General features: G+C 49.6%; 1 protein-coding gene across 1 annotated transcript in view; it reads left to right on the top strand.

Annotated features, from left to right (window-relative positions):
• The window catches only part of ZNF704 (zinc finger protein 704), a 129,060-nt gene that overhangs the window by 44,004 nt on the left and 69,772 nt on the right, over positions 1 to 15,284 (top strand). The gene's annotated exons all lie outside the window — the stretch shown is intronic.

Genomic DNA, 15,284 nt, shown 5'->3' with positions numbered 1-15,284 from the left:
GTAGGCTTGGTCCCTCCCAACTGCCCTCCCCTGCTGGCCTGATCTCCCACAACTGCCCTCCCTTGCAGGCCTGGTCCTTCCCAACTGCCCTCCCCTGCTGGACATCTTGTGGTGGCCATCTTGTGTCCACATGGGGGCAGGATCTTTGACCACATGGGGGCAGCCATCTTGTGTGTTGGAGTGATGGTCAATCTGCATATTACTCTTTCATTATATAGGATAGAGGCCTGGTGCACAGGTGGGGGCCAGCTGGTTTGCCCTGAAGGGTGTCCCGGATCAGGGTGGGGGTTCCCTTGGGGCATGAGGCGGCCTGGGCGTGGCCAGCCTGTGGTGGTTTGCAGGCCGGCCACGCCCCCTGGCGACCCAAGCGGAGGCCCTGGTATCTGGGGTTTATTTATCTTCTACAATTGAAACTTTGTAGCCTGGAGCAGAGCCAAGCCTTCTGCTTGCTCTGTGGCGGCAGCCATTTTTTTTTTGGATTCATGTATCTTCTATAATTGAAACTTTGTAGCCTTAAGCAGAGGTCTGGGCTGGCCAGGGTGTGTGGAAAGCTTGGCTTCCTCCATCTCCGCGGGCAACCCTAGCCTCCTGCTCTTTCCAGCTCTGTGGCTGCCGCCATTTCTGTTTGGTTTTATGTATCTTCTATCATTGAAACTTTGTAGCCTTGAGTGGAGGCCTGGGCCGGCAAGGGCAGGCAGAAAGCTTGGCTTCCTCCATTGCCGGGGAAACCCAAGCCTCCCTCTTGCTCTCTGTGGCCGTAGCCATCTTGTTTGGGTTTATTTGCATATTTCCTCCTGATTGGCTGGTGGGCGTGGCTGGTGGGCATGGCTTGTGGGTGTAGCAGAGTGATGGTTGATTTGCATATTACTCTTTTATTAGATGGGATTCCTTGCAACTTTTTATATGTATTCTCAGACAGAATCCTACAATTTGGGATGTTAACAGTACTTCCAGGCTTCATTTAGTTTCTGGATAAATATCCATTTTTTTCAAAGAGGCAAATGGTTACCCCATTTAAAGGACATAAATTCAACAGCAGTCAAATCCAGTTGTTTTCTATGGGTGATTGGTGTCACCGCCACCGAGTCCCATTCTACTCACAAGAGGCATTTGCAAATGTCTAGGGGGACAATTTCGGTTGCACAAAATAGTCTTGTGCAGTGAATATCTCCTGCCCCAAACGCCAGTTCGCCCTCGCTGAGAAATGTGGATGCGTTTCCTATCCTATATAATAAAAGGCTAATATGCAAATTGTCCCCTCGGGAGTTTGACCACTCGCTATGACATGCGCTGACCACCAGGGGGTGGCACAGAACAAAGGAAGGCCCTAGCCGACAGCTGGCAGCCAGGGAAGGAAGGCCCTGATTGGCCCTGATCGCCGGCCAGGCCTAGAGACCCTACCTGTGCACGAATTTCATGCACCCAGCCTCTAGTTTATGATAAAATGGTGGGATCACAGCTGAACATAACTTCATTACTACATTAACTGCACACGTAGTGTTTATTGATAGCATTATAAACCACTGGAGATAGGGTAGGGAACCTCACACAGCCTCCCTGAGAATCGGAGCTCTGTTCAGGTGCAGTCTTGTGAGGCACGGATTTCGTTCTCTTAGCTTAACATAGTGTAAGAGCGTACTTCCCATGTTCTGATCAGTGCTGGATATATTTGGCTGACGGTTGGAAGAAATAAAATCCTTCTGCAGCCTCTGTTATTGAAATAGAACCCACCACCCCCTCATTTTATTGCTTTCTGTGGAATGCTTCTGAATGACAGTCTAAGTCTTTTAATTGGTCTCCCGCTGACTTAGAACCCCTTGCCTTATGTTTCACATTTTATATCTCAAAAATTACAAGTTACGGTGCTATTGAAGCAGAGGGAACAGCATTTTTTCTTTTTAAGAAAAAAGGCAAGTTCCATTCAGAAACCCAAGGTCATTCATTTGCATTGTCTCCACATCTCTGGGTGCTGGGGCTTCTGGCCTGCCCACCTCCCCGGCCCCCCAGATATCTCTGCTAGATTCCTGCAGGTCCTCTCTGCATCCCCGACACACGTGGTCACTCATCCCCTGGTGCTAAGCCAGGCTTGCCCAGTTCCGCGTCCACCCTCCGCACGTCTGTCCCCCGGCGATGCTTCACTGTACGTATGCCGTGGCTCTTCACGTCTGTTCCACAAACTCACGGGAAAAAGTTCCTTGGAATCCTGCTCATTGGGCCATAGCCAGACCAGGCAGGGAAAAGAATCCTCAGGTTTTCCCTCCCACCCTGAGGTTCAAGGTTCCTTGTAGTTTCATCCTTTTACACGTTTACCTGAATAGTTTGCTTTTTCAGAGCTCAATCACATCCACTTGTTGGCTCGCACAGGCCCAGCATGGTGCGTGCGGACAGAGTGGGTCTCTCAGGGCCTGTGGGCTTGTTTGCAAAGCCCCCGCGTTTCCCTGCTCCGTGTCCTCCCCCAGGGGCTCTGCGGGTCACGGGGCCTGGCTCCCCCCGGGACTCGCGCGACGTGTTGGGAAATTGCAGTCACTTTTCGCTGTCTGTCGGTGCGACATCTTGCTGCCTCAAAGAGCTGACTTGTCTGCTGAAGAGTGGCTGGCTATTGGGTGGTGGTTTTCTCCGTGGCTGTTTCCTGGAAAGAGTTTTGAAATGTTGAGCTACAAAATGAATAGCAGTTTTCGTTGATAGTCAGTGTGATCTAATATTTTTCTTAGATAATTATCACCAGAATCAAACGCTGAACGACTCTGCATGCATGTATTTCTTCATCAGACCAATAAATAGAATGGGAGAAACTTGAGCTTTTGCCCTCAAATTACTTGTATTCTAAAGAAACAGGTCAGCCAGGCAAAAAAGTCAAAACTCATCAATACAACGTGAAGGTTTCCTTAGCAGTGACGCAGTCTCTCCCTCCCAGTGTCTGCATCTCGCTCTGCGCTTGCACTGCCTGCACCAGTGGCTCCCAACGTGGGCACACGCCCCACAGGGGGGGGCGATTCGAGAATGAGTTATTAACAGTGAATTTTTTGCACTTCTTATGGTTCTGGGGCCTCATATACAGTATATAAATATATATTGTGACATATTTATGCATTTCTGCTCTCTGTTATATGTTTGAAACTTTATTTGCTGTTTTTTCACATCACTTCATACTATTATTTTTTTTAAACAATTTCTTAGTGATTTCTTCCTCAGGACTTCAACTTTCCTTTCGTTCTTTTGTTTTTCTCTTTCACGGACACCATGTTCTTTGGAAGCTTGTTTAGACCAAGTTAATGGCCTTCTAGGCTTCCTCCACGTGAATAGGAGTCACTTTTTGAATAATAGGAATTCTATGTCACATGTGGGGGGGGGGGGCGGGGGGCGGGCATCAGGATTTTAGAGACGCGTAGGTGGGGCATAGCCAGAAAAAGGCTGGGAACCACTGGCCTCTCATTTTTTTTGTTCCTTTGTTCGCTCTCAGTTTTGTCCAATTGATGTCAATTTTCTTCTTTTCCAGACGTTGTCTATGTAATGATTCCTATCATTTGCAACGATTATGATGTCTCCGCAACATGACTCCGTTCGTTTCTTTGTTTATACTGTGTTCCATCCAGGGCAGTTAGCAAGCGGGAGCGAATCCCTCTCCTTCTTGCCCTGACGCAGCGTGGCTGGTGGCCAGCTGCCTTTCCTGCCAGGACAGTCAGATAACGTCTCAGCTCTGTGTTGGCACACGGAAGGCAATCGACCAAAAGAGCGCCTGGAGCCCCTCGGTTTATTGTGGCCTCTGTATTGCTGCGGGTTCCTCTTTGTTTGTTGTTCTTTCCTCCTCTCTGGGCGCAGAGCTGTGTTTTCATTGTAACGTGGTGCACAATCACTTTAAACAACTTATAAGTGTGGATAAGCAAAGAAACAAAATAAAAAAACACCAGCAAGGTGGTGGTAACTACTAACACCTTGCTATGTATGATTCTGCTCCCTTCTCTATATTCGCATATAGAAAGTATATTTATTCCAGATAATGGTTTTATATGGCACAGAAGGATGTGAACTTTAAAAATACATTGTAACCAATACATTGCAGAATAGTTTACAAATACTTGTCTATTCATCTCGCAGCGGTCCTCAAACTTTTTAAACAGGGGGCCAGTTCACTGTCCCTCAGACCGTTGGAGGGCCGGACTATAATTTAAAAAAAAAAAAAACTATGAACAAATTCCTATGTGCACTGCGGGCCGGGGACGAGTCGGCTGCTAAGCAGGACAGGCAGCAGCACCCGGCGGACGGGATAAATGTCCTCGGAGGGCCGCATGTGGCCCGCGGGCCGTAGTTTGAGGACGCCTGATCTAAAGCATGATTTTAATGGATGAATTGCATTATATCACACGTGTGTACTATTTTTACTCAGCCAGTCCTCGGGGGCATTCTGGCTGTTCCCATTGATTTATTATTACATATGACCCTGTAGTTAACTGAATTGTTTACCAATTTCCACCTAACATATGACCCCCAGCCTCTGGATGTAAAAGAACACACATCAGTTTCTGTGGGTCTGGGTCCATGTGGCTTCACTAGGCTCGCTGCAGGCTCTCCCAAGTCTGCAGTCAGGGTGTTAGCAGGGCTGCGTCGCATGTGAAGGCTCAACCAGGGACACACAATTCCCAGTTCGCGTGGCTGATGCAGAATTCACTTTGTTGGATGGAGACGCTCCGGTCCGAGGTGGCTGTGGCTGGAAGTGGCTCTCAGTTCCTTGCGAGGGGGCCGCCCCAAAGTGCCAGCTTGCTTCAGCAACGCCAACCTCAGCAAGAGGAGCCTTCTTTACCTCCTATGAACAAAGTCCTATGCGCACTGCGGGCCCGGGACGAGTCGGCTGCTAATATTCTCCATAATATTTTAGGAGAATATTATGCCTTTCCTGTGCCAGGGACCAAGTCTGCCAGCAAGGTCCTGGAGCCCAGTCGGAGGCGTGCCAGCCCGTCATCTTGTTTGTCAGAAGCAGGTCCCTGGAGCATCCGCACTCAAGGGAGAATGCCAGGGGGCAGAGGTCACAGGGTCCTCTGATGCGTGCACCCGCGCACATTCTGGCCTCTCCCAGATGAGCCTGAGGGAAGGCGTTTCTGACTGGAGGGCATGCGCGCTCTAGGGGGCTTCATGTCTGTCACTGCAGCTGCTCTGAGGGCTTCTGGCTGCAGCCACCAGGGCCCCCGGGACCTCGAGCAATCCAGCGTGTCACTCGTGAGCTTCGATGTACATCGTCCCCCAAATGGTGACGATGCTCGTTTTCAACTATCCTTAGTGGAAACATTGAGCTACTTTCAGGACCGTATGTTTGCTCAGTCAGCCAGGACTGTTTTTCGAGTAGAGATCCTTAGGAGGCCTGGTTAAGGGCGCAGTGAAGGCCTGGGCGGGAGTGAGCAGGGGGTGGGGGTCAATGGAGGGGGAAAGGGGATGTCTACAATGCTTTCAACAATAAAGATAAACTTTAAAAAAGAATAGTTAAAAATGGGTGCTGCTTAGCATATCACTTGTGTTTAAGCGGGTGTTTTAAAATCCCGTAAGGGTGCTGGACATTCTGTTTGCTCGTTGCACTGAGTTGGGCTCCATGTAGCAGGAACCTCCCCGAGGGTGGCTTACCCAGGTGAGTTTTCCCTCCACGCAGCAGAGCCCTGCGGACAACCTGGGCCTGGGAGCCTGTGCCCGCCTTCCTCCCCTGCCGCGAAGCCCTCCAGGACTAAGATGCTCTCCAGCTCCCCGTGTCCCTCTCTCCCAGGCAGAGCCTCGGGGAGGCACAGAGCGGCTGGTGCGGAGTGGGGCTGCCCTTTGAAGGCACTTTCCCTGGTTCCCATCCCCGAAGGCCACCCCGCGCCTTCCATTACATCTCGTTGGACAGGACTGTCACCCGGCCGCCTCTGCGGCCTGGGAGTGTGATTTCTAGCTGATAGCATTGCTGTCCCCAAGCCAGCAGCCATTCTGGTAGCAGGAAAGGGGGGCTGGGGGTAGAGTGGGCAGCTGGCACTGTGGCCTCTCCGTTTCGTTATTTTTTTTCCCTCGTGTCTTGTTAAAAGTTGTGAATTTCATGGCCGTAAAAGACAAGTCGTTAACTCAAGGCCACATTTATGGACTTTTATGGTGATGAGTTTGGTTCCACCGAGTCGGTTTTACTCTGTTGGTTTTCCTTTGTCATGTTTATGGAGCATTCAGCTGCTTTCCTCCGTCCAACACTTTTTAAAAACCATGTCACTGCTTTTGGACAAAATTCTGATCGTTGTCAGGCATGGGGTTTTAATGAGAAAAATAAAATGTATCATAAATTCATGCCGCCTGGTTGTTTCGATTTTGGAATTTGAAAATAGACTTGCAGTCCTGCTAATATGGGAAAATGGGAACCTGAGGAGTCGCTATGGCAAAGACACTCCCTGCTCACGGGGTGGCACTCTGCGGTGGAAATGTATTGTAATTCAGGTTTGATAAGAGACAAGCTTTTAAAGTTAGTGCCTTTGTCATTGTTTTCTTCTCTCCTCACAACACGCTGGCGGTACCTGGTCATTAGTCACAAGCTCCAGCATGAGCCACAGGCCCCAGAAAGCTGCAGGAGGGAGGGGTCTGGGCCGCGCTGATGTCACCAGAAAATACCCTTGGGAGGGGTAAATTCGCCTGGGGAGGGGTAAATTCGCCTGGCTACCAAAACAAAAAAAGAAAGGAATGGACCATTCCCAGGGACTGCATTGAAATGCACCTTTTTCATGTAGATTTCTGACTGCCACGTGTGAGGGAGGCCTGGTGCCCTCCAAGGCCCAGGCTGTGCTGCTCAACGCCTTGTTCGGCTGGCCAGGCTCCTACCTCCGGGAAGGCGGCGGGAGGGGGCGTTGGTGTTGCGCGTTTCCTGCATAGGCATGTCTGGGTGGCTGGTGACAAGATTACACCTTTCTCGGGTATTGAAGGAGAATGAAGGTGTCTGCGTGTGCATGCACACGTGCACGGGGGTGTGTCCTGTGTGCGTAATTTTTGAGGAAAAGGAGAGGTAAAGAGAGGAAGATCTGGCAGCATTTCTGGAAAAGGTGTCCGGAATCATCTGGTTTCCTTGGGGCCCATCCCAGACCTCCTCGTCAGCCCAGGGAGCGCCTCTGTGGAGGTTTCGCAGCGGTTCAATATTTGCCGTAACCTTAGCGATTCTGGGGAGCGCCTCTGTGGAGGTTTCGCAGCGGTTCAATATTTGCCGTAACCTTAGCGATTCTGGTGCACACTCGCGTCTCTGCCCAGCCACCCGCGTTCAGGGAGAGCAGGCCCCTCCTGTTCCGCGGTGTGTTTACGTCCGTACTTCTTTTGTACACTACTAACCAGGAGTCTCCTTGATTCGTTCCTTGATAATAAATCCCAGTCTTTGGGCTACAAGCACATGGGTTAGACGACAAGCCGGCTTTGTTAAAGGGCTCTTACTACAGGTTCGGCTTCTTGCGGAGGAGACCGGCGAGGGGGCCGGCCCCGCCCCTGCCCAGGGCAGGCCTCCTCCTGTCACCGGGCCCGCCGAGGCCAGGCGCCCAGCACACGTGTGGACAGGGTTTATGACGCGTCAGCGCCAGCCCATTCCTTTTCAAAAGAAAGTTCTGGTCTTTACATCCTTTTTCTTCATGTTGACGTCCAATAGCTGGCACGTTGGTGTGGTTCTGCCCTGCGGGCAGCCCCGGCCCTCTCTTCCCTGTGACAGTTACGGGATGAGTGACTGCAGCATCGCATCCTTCCTGCACGCAGCTCGCTTCCCCAGACCAGATCCCCCTGGTGCTGGGCGCGGTTACCTGAGGTCTGCTTTCTAGGAGCCCGAGCAGGTAAACATTTAGGGCTTTGGCCCATTATGCGTTCATTGTGTAGTTTACCTTCCAAAATGTGCCATTTCTCTCATTTCCAAATACTTCCAAGGACTTCCTCAAAAACATTGCTGACAACACCAGCGCCTTCAAATATTCTCAGTAAAATAGATTTTTCCATCCCTCCTCTGATCACTGGTTTACTGCAGGCCTTTCCTCCCACCTTGTCTGAAGGTCCCTTCTCTAGCCTGCAGCCCACACCCGCCAGGACACCACACATCCTCTGATGGTTCAGTCACAGGGGACTCTTGTATTTATCTGGATGTCGTGATTGCATTAATGCGGCCCAAAATCACATTAAGGCCGTGAGCAGCCACATCCCACCAGCCTGAGACGGTGGTTGAAGCATCCCCGAGGGCTCCGAGGTCGGCTCCACCTTGGCCTTTTATAACCCGGTCTCTGTCCCGGCACATGCAGACAGTGTGGTCCGTCCCGCTCAGACTTCACCTGTTTTGAGCCCTGAGTTCAGCTGGTGGAGATGCTGTTGCACCTGGTCTGCCGTGGGTCTCTGATGCACTCGTGTCTGGCCCAGGCAGAGGAAGCTGCACGTGCCTCTCCCGGCCGGGCCAGGCCGAGCCTGAGGCGCGGACAGGAGGTGGCGGCCACTGCCCCAGGAGGAGGCTACGTCTCTAGCCCAGTAGCAGCTCTGTGACGTTGTGGTGGCTGCTCACCATCCAGCACTGGGCAATACATGGAAAGTCATTTGTTTCCAGTTGCACTGAACACATGGAAAGTGTGAAGGACTTACAAATGGGTGAATGTGAGACTATATCACCCCACCACCACCCATGCTCTGAGACGTTCTTCAGCGGAGAAGTCGGGGGGAATGACACCAGAAACCAGGGTTTGTCGAGGCGGCTGCAGCCTGTGCCGGGGGCTGCCCATCACTGCTCCACCCAGGCCGCCTGTCAGTTAAGCCGACCTCACACCGGCAGATCGTGTTCCTGAGAGCGCCTCCCTTTAGGCAGCGTGGTCGCATTGCGGCCGCTGCTCCAGGCGGGGCTGCCACCTGCCGGAATGTTCTGGTGCGTCAGATGTCCCTACACTTCCCTCCCGCCCCTTCAAAAGTCTCCACGCCACTGGCTTCAAAAGTCCCAGCTCCAGCACTTAAAGCAGCCATTTGCACGCGGCCTGGAGTCGAAGCGGGGCTGGTAAACCAGATGGCTGCGGACCAAATCTGGCTCACCACCTGTTCTTGTACATTGTTAAATGGTTGAAGGGAACGGTGTTCTTAAAAAGAATAGCCCTAACTGGTTTGGCTCAATGGATAGAGCGTCAGCCTGTGGACTGAAGGGTCCCAGGTTCGATTCCGGCCAAGGGCACATGCCTGCATTGCAGACTCGGTCCCCAGTAGGGGGCGTGCAGGAGGCTGCCAATCAATGATTCTTTCTCATCATTGATGTTGCTATCTCTCTCTCCCTCTTCCTTCTTCTCTAAAATAAATATATTTTTAAAAAAAGAATAATATTTCATGACACGTGAAAATGACGCATGAAATTCAAATATTAGGATACATAGTAAAATTTTACTGCAGAAACCTCAGATATGGACTCTCTGGCCCTTTATAGAAAAAGTTTGCCAACCCTCATGTTAAAGGACCACTTGGATCAGACTGACCAGGGATGCTTTCAAGGCTGGATTCCTGAGCCCATCCCCAGCCACAGGAACTGGAGTCTGTGCGTTTCATCTCCTGTGGCTCACACCTGGACAGACACTCAGACAAAAACGACATCGATGAGCCCAGGAGATGGGCAGGATGTGGTCCTCCCAGCTGCTTCTGCCCAGCATGCTCTTTTCATGCTGAGCAGTGATTCCCTACACGCGGTGTAGGTGACACTGACCTGGTGAAAGAAATAGACTTACAAGAAAAGGAAGCAAGGAGAGTCCCAAACAAGAGGCACCCAAAGAGGACCACACCAAGACATAATTAAAATGCCAAAAGCTAAAGATAAAGAGAGCATCTTAAAAACTGCAAGAGAAAAGCAGTTAGTTACCTACAAGGGAGCACCCACACGATTGTCAGCCGATTTCTCAACAGAAACTTTTCAGGCCAGAAAGGAGTGGCAAGAAATTTTCAAAGTGATGAATAGCAAGAACCTATAACTAAGATTATGGTATCCAGCAAAGCTATCATTTAGAATTGAAAGTCAGATAAAGAGCTTCACAGACAAGTAAAATCTAAAGGAGTTCATCACCACCAAACCAGTATTACATGAAATGTTGAAGGGTATTCTCAAAGAAGAGGAAGAAGAAGAAAAAAAGAAAAAAATATGAACAATAAAATGGCAATGAATACATATCTATCAACAGTTGAATCTAAAAATCAAAATAAACGAACAATGAGTCTAATGATTTGTTCATTAGATTCCTTACTGATGAATAAAATAGAATCAGGCATGGAAACATGGAACAGACTGAGGAATTTCAGAGGAGCAGGGTGGGGGGCGGGGGGAGCAGGAAGAGATTAGCCAAAGAACTTATATGCACACGAATTTCATGCAGGGTGTGGGGGGGTGTCCCTCAGCCCAGCCTGCACCCATTTCAATCTGGGATCCCTCTCACAATCCAGGACTGCTGGCTCCCAACTGCTCGCTTGCCTGCCTGCCTGATTGCCCCTAACCACTTCTGCCTGCCAGCCTGATCACCCCCTAACCACTCCCCTGACAGCCTGATTGATGCCTAACTGCTCCCCTGCCAGCCCGATTGCCCCCAACTGCCCTCCCCTGCTGGCCTGGTTGCCCCTAACTGCCCTCCTCTGCAGGCCTGATCGCCCCCAACTGCCCTCCCTTGCAGGCCTGGTCCCTCCCAACTGCCATCCCTTGCAGGCCTGGTCCCTCCCAACTGCCCTCCCCTGCTGGCCTGATTGCCCACAACTGCCCTCCCCTGTCGGCCATCTTGTGGCGGCCATCTTGTGTCCACATGGGGACAGCCATCTTTGTGTTGGAGTGACAGTCAATTTGCATATTACCTCTTTATTAGATAGGAGGATTATATAGGATATGCATTACCTATGGACACAGGCAGTGGGAGGTGAAGGCCTGGGTGGGGTAGGAACCAGGTGGAGGCGGCAATGGGGGGGACAAAGGGGGCATCTGTAATATTTTCAACAATAAAGATTTTTTCTAAAAATAATGCATGCAATGTAGCTAGAATATAGGAAGCATACAATATTAAGCTGTTACTATTATTTTATCTCTATTTCCTGATGGCTAATATAGGACTTCGAGAAGTAGGCACTAAATCAGCTCAGTACGGAGCCCAGAAGTGGGGCCTGAGTTCTGTTTGGACCCATGTCTATCAGGTCTAGGTATGACATATCTTTAACCAGAACCAACATAAATAAACCAACTTTTCCCCTTTGCTGGGTGTGAGTAATGTTAGAAATCACGTCGTAATATTTTTTATACTACAGTATTTATTTTCATCAAGTGGAGTGTTGGTAGTTAAATATGTTTTTATTTCTTAGTGATTTCTATCATACAACATAGCTTATATATAGCCAAACCCCAAATAACCCGAAGTCGCCAAAGAGGAAAGTCTTTCATTGCGATGAAGTCCACTGATAGAAGCAAGTGCCTGGAAGGACAGGCCCCACGGGCTCGGCCACCTGCCAGGAGCTGTAGCGTGTGGATCCCTTTCAGCCCACAGTGACGCTCCTAAGGAGGAGCTTCCCACGGGAGCCTCGAGGCTGCGCTCTTGAGGATTCCTGACCTAACAGACTGCGCTGCGGGGCTGAGCGTCCAGGCAGAAATCACGCTCAGGGGCTCCCGGAGCCCCACTCAGGCGACCCTGAGACGGAACCAGTGTAGCAGACCGTGAGCCCAGTGGGTGAACTGGGCTGCACCCACATTTACAAGCTTTAGGGCCGCAGGGCCGGTCACGGCAGGAGGCAGTCAAGGAGGGGGAGCAGAGAGGCACGTGTGGGGCCAACTCGGAGGAGTTGCTGTGATGACGGAGCCTGGCCGCACCGTGGGTCGCAGGGCAGATGGCTCTGCCCGACACAGCGGCCGCGTTTCCCGAGGGCGGCCTGTGATGGCCGCTGGCTCTGCTGTCGGCTTTCCGGGTCCCAGGCTCCGGCCCTGTGGAAGTCCCATGGGATCGGCCCGCGGCCCTGTGCAGGCAGCTCGGGTGTTGGCGCGCCTCTTCCAGGGCGCATGGTGTTGCCCAAGCGCGTGCCTGTTTGTGCTCCTTTATTCCAGGAGTCGCTGTGCATGTTCCCTGTGGAAGCAACCTTATAAAATTGACTTCAAAGGATAATTATTTAAAAGCAAATGTAACCTATGCTGTTTGCAAATGTAATACATTAGCAATGAGAAAAGTATTCTGAAAAACCTACTGGTTACCCATCTCTGCCTTCCCCCCTCTCCCCCCCCCACCCCCCCCGCAGAACAACCCCCTCCCCCGCAGAACACCCTTCCTGGAAGGAGCAGCAGAGCATAGCTGAGTCTCATCTCTCTCCCAGGCTCTCCTGGACGTAGGTGTGGGACGTCTGCTGGCTGCAGGCTGAAGCGTCTGGGTTTACGGGCTCTGTCAGAGGGCAGTCTCCTTCGCAAGGGGTCAAGTTTGTGCCCAGGTCTCTCGTATATGGAGTTACTCATCCATCCACACGGGGCCTCTCTGGTGCCTGCGGAGTTATAACTGTAAAGATTTTAGCGATGACAATGGCATACACAGCGCTCACTATACTAGTACACGGAGCAGCGGTCCATGCTTCATATTCATAGGACTTTATTTATCTCTCCATCAAGCCAGCAGATGCGTTATCACCGTTTCCCAGTAAGGGAAACCGAAGCACTGGAGGGGTTAAGACGGAGAAAGACACACACCGTAGGGTTTCACTTATACACAGAATCTAACGAACAACATCAATGAACAAACCAAAGAGAGACAGACTCATAGACACTAAGAACACTGATGGTTGCTGGGGGGACGAAGGGCCTTGGGGGACTGGGGGACAAGATGAAGGGACTGAGTAGTACAGACTGGTAGTTAACAACAGTCACGGGATGTGAAGTGCAGCATAGGGAACATAGTCAATAATATTGTAATATCCATGTTCGGTGCCAGGTGGGCCCTGGAAATACCAGGGAACACTTTGTAAAGTATGGTTACCTAACCACTACGCTGTACACCTGAAACTAATACAAATAATATTGAATGTAAACTGTAACTGAAAATTCTTTGTTAAAAAAATAATAAAATAAGATGTGTATATTCATTTTTTAAAAAGGAAGGAAGGAAGGAAGCAGAGAGACCCAGGACCCCCCCCCCCCCGCAACCACAGACGGTCTGTCCCAGTGTCAGCCCAGACCCTGAAAGCCAGGGTAGGAAGATGAGACTGGGCCTGAGAGCGGTCCAGAATGTATCAAGAAGAACACACAAGTGGGGGAGCCGGCAGAGAAACCCAAATGTAAAAGTAGACGTGAAATTGTTCAAAATAAAGTTCGGGGGGCGGGGGTGGAGGATAACAAACATGAGAAAGAATATTAAGGAAATTTCCAAAAAATGAGCCCTGAGGGCCACCAGCATTGTCGTTTCCGGGAGTCGCAGGACAGCGCTCTGTCTGACCACAGCTGTGGGAATCGTCCCGGCCAGGGGCCACGCGGCCCGCTGCGGGAAACAGACAGGCCACGCGCCTGCGTGACCACGAGCTTCTCACAGGATGGCCAGTAGGGAAGGGGGGACTGCTAATGAAATCATATCAGGATAGATTCTTAGCAATTTTGGGGGGGATCAAAATCAGCTCTACCCTTCCTCTTCGACACCGAACTAAATTATATTGGTTATTAAGTAAAAAATATAAAGAAAAATAGAATTATAGCAAATGGCATTCTAATACTATAATGAACTGAACAAATCAAAAAGAAAAGAATCAGAAATCTTAACTACCTAAAAGTGAAAACGTTATTACATTAAAGGATATTAAAAGACCAATTTGGAAAACAACTTGCAGTTTAACGTTTTTATTATTGTAAACAATTCATTCAAATTGATTTTTTTAAAAATCCCAAATCCCAGGAAATGCATGGCAGGTGTCAGCCACAGACATTTCACAAGAGAAATGGTTGAGCGTCAGCCTGTGCACCGCACGGTGGCAGTTCAGTTCCGTCGGCGCACATGCCCAGGATTCGTGCTTGATCCCTGGTAGGGAGAGTGCGGGAAGCAGCCGATTGATGATGTTTCTCTCTCATCAGTGTTTCTCTCTCTCTCCCTCTCCCTACCTGTCTCTCTAAAATCATAGTCCTTGTCACATGTCAAAGCTATCCAGTTCTGTTAGCAAATCAGTTAGCAGTTCTTTCTATGAGTCATGAAAATCATTCTTCCATTGATTTAGCAACTCTATTTCACGGACTCTAGCTTAAGTAAAGAATCCAAAGTAGTGGATAGGGTGAAAGGTATGTGTGAAAGCATATCATTCATATTATTTATAAAAGTGAAACATTGCAAGAGAGTTAAATGTTTAGCAATAATGGACTATTTAATGAATCGTGGAATATTGTGCAGCTATTAAAAATCACGATTGTAGATATTGCTTGGAAAAAAAACATATCAAAATGTGAAGTTTAAAAATGTTGAAAAATTGCACGCCTAATACAAATGATATTTTCAAGCCAACTTTATGAGCTACTCTTCGTCATTAAGATAAATGTTCTTTCTCTTACCGAAGTTTTTACTGTTCATAATATACTTGGCTTTTTGCTTTCAGGGAAGAAAAATAATTCCCATGTCAGGCAGCATTTGTCTGTATGAGGGCAAATGTCCGTCACTTGCCATTTCACTCTAGAAGTGTCCAGAAAGAGAAATATTCGAACAAGTGTATCTTATTGTGGTTCTTGCTGTATAATTTTCTCGTTTTTCCACACTCCGGGTAAAGTGAAGCCGACAGAGCACTGTATTCTCAGAGAACGATGCATTTGGGATAGTCAAGGAAGTGGTGGCTATTAGTGAAAAATGTTGCCACCGCAGATTCGGCCCCATCCGCATACAGACTCCCAGGTCTGCCTACACAGCAGAGCATCGTCTGTACTGACCTACGCTGTAACGCTGAAAAATAACTTGTTGAAAATAACTTAGTAATTTATGTTCACGCACTTAGCTCTCCAGAAATAATAAAAGAAAAAGGGAAGCCCTGGTTTGTATCGTTTGCGGATTTCTCTGCTGTGAATACTGCTACGTGGCTGATGTCAAACAATGTGAATCTCTAAACACGGGTGGGGAAGGGGTGTTAACAGCGGCCTTCACCACTGTGCTGTGCACCTGACACATTCATGTTGAATGTAAATTGTAACTGAGAAATAAAAGTTTAAGCCCTGGCTCAGCTGGTTGGGAGTCGTCACAAAAGGTTGCCAGTTCCATTCCCAGTCAGAGCACATCCCACGTTGCAGCTTCGATCCCCAGTACGGGGCGTGCTGGAGGCAGCTGATTGATGTCTTGCTCTTACATTGA

This window comes from Plecotus auritus, assembly GCF_963455305.1.
Source record: "Plecotus auritus genome assembly, chromosome: 11".
In the NCBI taxonomy this organism is placed as follows: Eukaryota; Metazoa; Chordata; class Mammalia; order Chiroptera; family Vespertilionidae; genus Plecotus; species Plecotus auritus.
The sequence above is the reverse complement of the archived record's forward strand: the minus strand, read 5'-3'. Positions and strand labels throughout refer to the sequence as shown.